Source organism: Sorex fumeus, unplaced genomic scaffold (assembly GCF_029834395.1).
Source record: "Sorex fumeus unplaced genomic scaffold, SorFum_2.1 ptg000044l, whole genome shotgun sequence".
NCBI lineage: Eukaryota > Metazoa > Chordata > Mammalia > Eulipotyphla > Soricidae > Sorex > Sorex fumeus.
In genome coordinates, this window is record NW_026606101.1 from 34,799,391 (window position 1) to 34,808,392 (window position 9,002).

At 41.4% G+C, this 9,002-nt stretch overlaps 1 pseudogene; it reads left to right on the plus strand.

Moving 5' to 3' along the window:
- The first annotated feature begins 7,434 nt into the window (after positions 1-7,434).
- LOC130030859 (uncharacterized) lies at positions 7,435-7,588 on the plus strand (annotated as a pseudogene).
- Positions 7,589-9,002: the final 1,414 nt, after the last annotated feature.

A 9,002-nucleotide genomic window follows, 5' to 3' on the forward strand; every position in this document is an offset into this window, starting at 1 on the left:
GCTAAGTGAATCAGTGATTCAATGCCAGAACCAGAAGTGATGCTTCTCCAGCTCTTTGATGCTAGGGGTCACCATGTTCACCCCAGTGGTGTTCTGAGGACATGAGGTACTGCTGCAGGTGCCCTAACTTCTATATTAACTCCTCAGTTCATCACTGTCACTGTCACTGTCCTCCCGTTGTTCATTGATTTGCTCGAGCGGGCCCAGTAATGTCTCCATTGTGAATATAATTAATTTTATTTCTAAACTTGATTAATAATCAAAACTGAAAATGTCAAGTGAGCCTGTATCCCTTTATTATGAAAATTTTTTAACTGGAATCCAGCATTTGTTTCTATGACTCTCAGAGAAGTATAAAGAAAGCCAATGAGGCCAAAGTGATAGTACAGGAGTGAAGGCATGGGCCAAGCATGCAGATAACTTGGTTCAATCCCAAGCACCATGCACCATATATAGTCCCCTGAGCCCTGCCAGGTGCGATCCATAAGCAGAACCAAGAGAAAGTCCTGAACCCAACCCTCTTCCTCAACCCCCAAATAAGAAAACAAAAAATAGTAAATTAAATCCATAAGAAGAAATGAAGTCTCTATTATGAAATCTGCATCAGTTTCACTGAGGATCTTTTAATTATGCTTGGATAACAAGATTGAACTTTGAGGAGTTGTGAATAAAAATAGTTGATGAGAAATGCCCCACATATTTAATGAAGATGCAAGTGGGGTCATCTGGTTGTAATAACTATAGGAGTAGGAAGCGAAATAGTAAACAACAACATCCTAGAAATTTTCTGTCCTTAAAATCATCCTAATGTAGGGCCCTTGGATCACTTGCTTGGTCCATTGCCTCAGGTACCATTATAGGGAGGATCTTAACAATTCAAGCTCTGAGAGTTAGCAGGTTTTTCACTAAATTGAGATAAAACTTTTCCCACCGAACTTCTAACACTTGTTCTTTGCCCTTTATAATGAAACGGAAAAGGGATGTTGCTTTTCTACCATCCTTTTAAAGTAGTTTTTCAAGTATTTTTCATGTTTCCATTCAAAATTTGACAATATACAATGGAATCTGCCTAAGAAACTATAGATATTCCAAGTATGTCAGAAAACTTAAGCTGTAAGTGTATGTTTTGCTCACCTACCAAGTGTCCCTGAAATCATACACACTGCCAGATGTTGATGACACATAACTGTGTTTCTTTAAAAAGCACTTCTGTAAATAAAACAGTAAAATAAAGGGAAAAAATGAGATCCTCAAGAGATATTCTGAGAAAAACGTTGATTTCTTTATGTTGTTGCCTTGTCATTACAATGATCACGAAGGTTTCTGCCATGTTGTTGTCTGTGCATCTAACTTCCAGTCTGTTTGAAGGTATGTGAGAGCTAATCACTATAGGGACATAATGTTTCTTCTTCTTCTTCTTCTTCTTCTTCTTCTTCTTCTTCTTCTTCTTCTTCTTCTTCTTCTTCTTCTTCTTCTTCTTCTTCTTTCTTCTTCTTCTTCTTCTTCTTCTTCTTCTTCTTCTTCTTCTTCTTCTTCTTCTTCTTCTTCTTCTCCTCCTCCTCCTCCTCCTTCTCCTCCTCCTTCTTCTCCTTCTCCTTCTTCTCCTTCTTCTCCTTCTTCTTCTTCTTCTTCTTCCTCCTCCTCCTCTTCCTCTTCCTCTTCTATTTTATCTCATTAGATTTTAGTCCACACCTGACTGCGTTAAGGCTTACTCTTGGCCCTGCCCTCAGGGATCACTCCTAGTGGGGCTAGGGGGAACATATGGGATAATGGGGATCAAACCCAGGTTGATTACATGCAAGGCAAGCTCCCTACCTGCTGTATTATCACTCCAATCCCCAACAGACTTTCTTAACGTTTATTTAGTAATCACAGTTATTACCATAGTTCAAAGACTACAGGATTTGAGAACAAATTGGGTTAGTGGGTATTTTTTTTAGCTAACAAAACTTTTGATGGTTGAGGAAAAGACTAAATTAAATCCATAAAACTTGTCTATTTTTAACAACAGAGATCTTGACTTGTCTGATGAATTTTAGATCCAATGTTTCCATATATTTCATAATAAACCCAAACCAACTATCCAGCCCAGCAGCACTAGCAAAACTAGAAACCTTTGTTTTGAGCCCATTATTTGTTGTGTATTAATTCCAGACTTGTAAGTTTCAGTATGTAGTTTCCATGAGAAAAATTGTTCCCATGAATGAACTTGCTATCAAAACCACTGTTGCTGTTTAAATCTCTAGCCTGCAACAAAGCAGTCTAGAATAATTCTGTAATTAAATTATGGAAACTCACCAAGAATTTTCTTTCAACAGTATAACCCATTCAAGTTATGCCTGCTCTTGGTCACTTTTTTTTCTTTTTGCTTTTAGGGTCACACCCGGCAATGCACAGGAGTTACTCCTGGTTCATGCACTCAGGAATTACTCCTGGCAGTGCTCGGCGGGCCATATGGGATGCTGGGAGTCGAACCTAGGTCGGCTGTGTGTAAGGCAAACACCCTAGCTGCTGTGCTATTGCTCTATCCCCTCTTGGTCACGTTTTGATGCCTTTAGTACACACACACACACACACACACACACACACACACACACACACATATATATATATATACATGAGTGTGAGTATACTCTTTTCTTATAGCTAACTTCAAAGTAGCTTCAGAGTTTCAATCTCTAATTTACTGATAATGTCAGTTGTGTGACTCTGGAATATTTTTATAAAGTATGAAATGAATTTTAATAGTCTTTGTTATAAAATCCTTGGGGTCCCACAGATCCAAGTCTGCTCTGATTGGGACTGGGGCCTTCTCCACCCAGATCCCCATCTTCCAGTATGTAGGCATTACACGCAACAACTGCCCCCCAGCGCTGTGTAATCCCATTAATGGCCAAGACCCAGAGACTATAAAACCCTGCTCCCAGAAGAGAACAGTGCAGAGTCTCCTGCCTCTGTGCCTAGCTGTCCTCACCGGGGCCCCTTGGAGGAGGGTGGGTTGAGTTTCCCTCCCCACCTCGAGCAGAGCCCCAGCAGCTGAAGACCTCCAGTTCCAGCCACAGCTATGATTAAGACCCTCTCTACACGTTCGGACGAGCCTCGCGCATGAAGGAACTGGCCGAGGAACCCAGGTGTGCAGGGTGTAGATCTCCAAGCCTGCTCAGATTGGGACTGGGGTCTCCTCCACCCAGATCCCCCACCTTCCAGTATGTAGGCATTACGCCCACCAACTGCCCCCAGCACCATGTAATCCCATCAACGGCCAAGACCCAGAGACTATAAAACCCTGCTCCAGGAAGCATGTGGCTGCAAATGCAGCTGTGCGACCTCTCATCATCTAATTTTTACTCTGGAGATCCTGGCAGGCTACCAAAAGTATCCTGCTCACACGGCAGAGTCTGGCAAACTCCTCGTGTCGTATTCAATATGCCAAAAACCAGTAACAATAATGGGTCTCATTCTCCTGTCCCTGAAAGAGCCTCGAGTATGGCACTTTTTAAAATCTCAGGGCTAGGATGAAGGAGACATTACTGGGGCCTGCTCGAGGCAATCGATGAACAACAGGATGTCAGTGATACAGTGATAGAATCCTTATGAATAATAATTGAGAGCAAATATACCTGTCATACAATACATGCTAGTTGACTGTACTCTCCCCACCTCTGATCCTAAATGAGCTCATAGTTAATTGACAAATGTAAACTATTACTTATATGAGAATTACATTATAATTTTAGGGGGGTTCTTTTTTAATTTATTTTTTATTTTTTAATGAATCACTGTGAGGTACAGTTACAGACCTGCAAACTTTTGTGCTTACGTTTCAGTCATACAATGATCAAGTACCCATCCCTCCATCATTGCCCATTCTTTACCACCAATGACCCCAGTATCCCTCCCACCACCCCGTCGTCCCATCCCCCCCTACCCCAGCCCACCTCAGTGGCAGGGCATTCCCTTTTTCTCTCTCTCTCCTCTTGGGTGTTGTGGTTTTCATTATAGGCATTGAGTGGCCATCGTGTTTGGTCTATAGTCTACTTTCAGCATGCACTCGAGAGGGTCCTCCAAGCACCCTTTACTTGGTGGTCCCTTCTCTATCTGAGCTGCCCTCTCCCTCAGCATGTGCTGCCGGATTCTAAGCCATGGAGCAATCCTCCTGGTACTCATCTCTACTATTCTTGGGTGTAAGTCTCCCATTCTGTTACTTTATATTCCACAAATGAGTGCAATATTTCTATGTCTGTCTCTCTCTTTCTGACTCATTTCACTTAACATGATACTTTCCATTTTGAATCACTTATATGCAAATTTCACCTTTTCTATCAGCTGCATAGTATTCCATTGTGTAAATGTGCCAAAGTTTCTTTAACCAGTCATCTATTCTCAGGCTCTGGCTATTCTGGCTATTTTATTTATTTATTTATTTATTTATTTATTTTTATTAGTGAAACACCATGAGGTACAGTTGTAGACTTACAAATTTTTGTGCTTGGGTTTCAGTTGTACAATGATCAAGTACCCACCCCTCCACCAGTGCCCATTCTCCACCACCACTAATTCAGTATCCCTCCCACCCTCTGCCTCCCCATCCGACCCTGCCTCTGTGGTAGGGCACTCCCTTTTGTTCTCTCTCTCCTTTTGGGTGCTGTGGTTTGCAAAAGAGGCATTAAGTGGCAATCATGTTTGGTCTAGAGTCTACTTTCCGCATGCTTCTCCCTGCTGGGAGGATACTCCCAACACCCTTTATTTAGTGCTCCCTTCTCTATCTAAGCTGGATTCTGGCTATTTTAAATGGTGCTGCAATGAACATACAAGTGCAGGTGTGATTTGTACTATAATTTTTTGCATCTCTGGGATATATTCCCAGGAGTGATATTGCTGGGTCAAATGGGAGCTCAATTTCTAATATTTTGAGAAGTTTCCATATTGTTTTCTTAAAGGGCTGAACCAGCTGGCGTTCCAACCAGCAGTGAAGGAGAGTCCCCTTCTCCCCATATCCACACAAACACTGGTTGCCTTTGTTTTTTTGGATGTGTGTCAGTCTCTGTGGTGTGAGATAATATCTCATTGTTGTTTTAATCTGCATCTCCCTGATGATTAATGATAAAGAGCATTTTTTCATGTGCCTGTTGGTCATTCAGATTTCTTGTTTGAGAAAGTTTCTGTTCATTTCATCGCCCCATTTTCTGATGGGGTTGGATGTTTTATTCTTGTAGAGTTCAACTAGTGCCTTGTATGTCCTTGATATCAACCCCTTATCGGCTGGATATTGGATGAATATTCTTTCCTATTCTGTAGATTGTCTTTGTATTTTGGTCACTGTATATTTTGAGGTGCGGAAGCTTCTTAGTTTAAGATAGTCCCAATTTTTCTCTCTGTTTGGGGAAGGGGGTGTTTTTTTTTAACGTAGCTTGTGAGCTTGTAATGTTTGGAGCAAAGGAGATTATAAAGTTAGTAAGGGATGAGCTTATATTTTAAAAGATCTTTCCTAAGGATCATTTTCTATTCTGCCTGTTGAAGATTATATCTTTTCTTTTATCTGCTCAAAATATTCAAGTGTTTTTCAAACAAAGACTACAGTCTATGAGTGAGTAATTTGCTATAAAAATCACAATGTCTTTTTAAGAAAGAAAAATAAAAACAAAATAATAATGTTATTAATAACACCAACAAATACAGAGTATATAATTTATTTTTAAGTGTGTTTCCCACACGACTAAAATACAAAATCAAAATAATGTAGACAAAAATAACTTGATATTTGTAGTTTAGGCACAAAATTTTTTAATAGGAGACAAAAGTAACAAAATTTAGAAGAAAAATTATAAATGAATACATAAATTCCTATTATTATCTGCTTATCCAAAACTTCTCATCATGTGCATGACCTCCTAATAAGGACAGAGCTGTGCCTTAGGCTGGGTATAATAATTAGGAGTGATAGCAGAGTGGAAGGGTGTTTTCCTTGAATGTGGGTGACACGGCTGACCTGAGTTTGATTCCTCTGCCCCTCTCAGAGAGCCCAGCAAGCTACCGAGAGTATCTCGCCCGAACGGCAAAGCCTGGCAAGCTACCCATGACATATTCAATATGCCAAACACAGTAACAACAAGTCTTACCACGGAGATGTTACTGGGCCCGCTTGAGAAAATCAATGAACAATGGGAGGACAGTGCTACAGTGCTACAGTGTTGTGTAGCAGCATCACTTCTTAATCACTTAACTTCCCCTTAGTCGTCGATTTGCTTGAGCGGTGCCAGTAATGTCTCCATTTGTCCCTGTCGCGTGCTAGTGTAGCCCAATGGCAGCTGTTTGCTCTGGGAACATGAAGAGCCTCAAACCGATCGTTCATGATCTTGACGAAGAAGTCTGACCATCTGGTAGGTGGGCAGCCATGCGGTCTTTTGACATCCCGTGGAATCCAGTCGGTAACAGCTCTAGTCCAGTCTTTAAATCTCATTACGTGACCAGCCCATCTGATTTTTGACACCTTGGCAAATGAGACAGCGTCCCTGATTCTTGATCGTCGATGGATGTCAGAGCTCCAGATTCTTTCTCTCTTTTGAGTGAAACGTGATATTCCAAGCATAGTTCTTTCTATTCTTTGGGAGACCTGAATAGCGTTGTCATCCTGTTTGGTAGGGCCCAGGTCTCTGAGGCATATGTTAATGCAGGAAGAACAGTGGAATCAAAGAGATGTGCCCGGAGCCGGAGGTTCTTCTTCCTCTTAGCTATTTCTTTGACGTTCTTGAAGGAGTTTCAAGCATCTCTCTTCCTCCTGTGCAGCTCGGGTGCCAGGTCATTTGTCATGTTGACTTCTCGACCTAGGTACACATAGCTGTTGCATTTGGAGATGGTCGTTCCGTTGAGAGCGAATGGGGTATCAGGAACAAGGCTGTTTCTCATAAACATTGTCTTCATAAGATTCAGCTGTAGTCCTACCTTTCCACACTCATGGTCAAAGTCGGCCAGCATTTGTGCCGCTTGACTGATGTTTAAGTAAAGTAAAAGTAAAGGCCCTCCCGTTGATCATTGATTTGCTCGAGCGGGCCCAGTAACGTCTCCATTGGAGACTTTGTTGTTACTGTGTCTGGCATATCGAATACTCTCGGTAGCTTGCCGGGCTCTCCGAGAGGGGCGGAGGAATCGAACTCGGGTCGGCCATGTTGGCTGCATGCAAGGCAGACGCCCTACCCGCTGTGCTATCGCTCCTGTCCTCAGCAAAGCGGAGGTGGTGTAGTTGCCGACCATCTATCTTCACTCCCATTCCTTCCCATTCCAGTCGTCGCATGATGTTCTCGAGTGTAGCAGCTGTGGCAATTAATTATATACATCAAGATAGTGCCCACTCCAAGAGAGTTTATTTCCTGGAAATGGCCCCTCGAAAATAGTTTCACTGTTTGGGGGATTCAACTATATCTCACACATGCAAGGCTATGAATTGCATCTTTCTCCTAAAGTCTGTTCGCTTGAAGATCTTATTCCATTAGGACAGGTTAAACACTCATTTTAATACGACCATGTATTGTGCCCCCAGAATCAGTTCCTTACCTTTCTAGATCTGTTCTTGGAAATGCTTTTGATAAATTTAAAAAAGAAAAAAATTAAAATCCCATTCTCATCTGCATATGTTGACCACCAAAGAATCTGTGGTGACTTTCAAAGTAGACTAGTATTCTCTCTGTGTTTAATTAATGTGGTCCTCATTCAATAATTTTTATAAGCAAAAATATATAAAGAGAAATTCTTTATATTCAGACATAGACTACAAATGTTTCTTCTACTTGGGTCCTTAAAGTGATCCAGATGGTTATAGCATTCAGAATATCTGGAGTATCAAAGAATTCAGTGTTTTTCTTTTGAGAATAGAGATGCCAGGACTTCCAGGAGAATCATTTATTTAGGTGACTCTAGACTTTGTATTTGAAATGAATTACTTGCTTTTCTATTTATTCCTATAGCCTTTTAATATTTTACTATAGAGCAGTGTTCTTCACTTAAAACACAGAAAGGCCATTAATACCATGCTCCTAATATTTGGGAGTTGATACATAGAATATATCTTCTCCTGGGCATAGGTCACAATTAGTTAGCTCAGGATTCAGTTGCTGTAGTTTCTAACACCCCAAAAGTATGGTCCAGTCGTGGGACTAGGATGAACCTGGGGCAAGTGGCTAAGTTACCCAGGCATTGAAATGGGACAGTCAGGAGACATAAGTGCATGGTCTTGATGCAAGCTGATATGACTTAAGAGACAGGAACCCCATAGCGGAGGACAAGCTGAACTGGCCTGAGGACTTAGCCTGGGATTTACAATAAAAGCCTTGCTTGCCCTCAGAGCCCAGAGAACTAAGTCTTGGAATCTATATTTATTACTGAGTTTATCCAAATAACTGAAAGTATTAATAAGAAGTAAACTTAATTGTTTGATATGTAAAACTAAAAGGAAAGAGAAAAGCAATATAGATGTCCCTGGGAGACAGAATGTCTTCTTGAGTTAATCCCCCTAAGAGAATTGCCTCCACCAAAACACTTTACTTCTGTAAAGGACTAATCACACCAACATGAAGTCCTATACCTCAACCCCCTTCAGATGTTCTATAAGTATGCTAGCAGCTCTATATTAAACGGGTCATTATTACCATCAGTCCATGGTCCCCTGTCACTTTTTTCCTCTGCTGGGAAGGCTGGGGAGGACAGGGAGGCAGCTCTTGGCCACTGAATGCATATGTCCCACACTCCCACTTTGTGAACTCACATGTGAGACCTAGAGAAATAGCACAGAGGGTCAAGTGCTTGCTTTACATACAACTGACCATGGTTTGATCCCCACTTCCACACATAGTTCCCCTAGTACCATCTGGAGTATGTTCTGAGCATAACGTGATGCGGCCCAGGATCCCCCTGGAAAAACCTCCTGGTTTAACAACCTCTTTTGTAGTGATAAATAAAAATTATTGCTATTAAATAAAATTGCATGCCTAAGGCTGGGGAAACAGTTC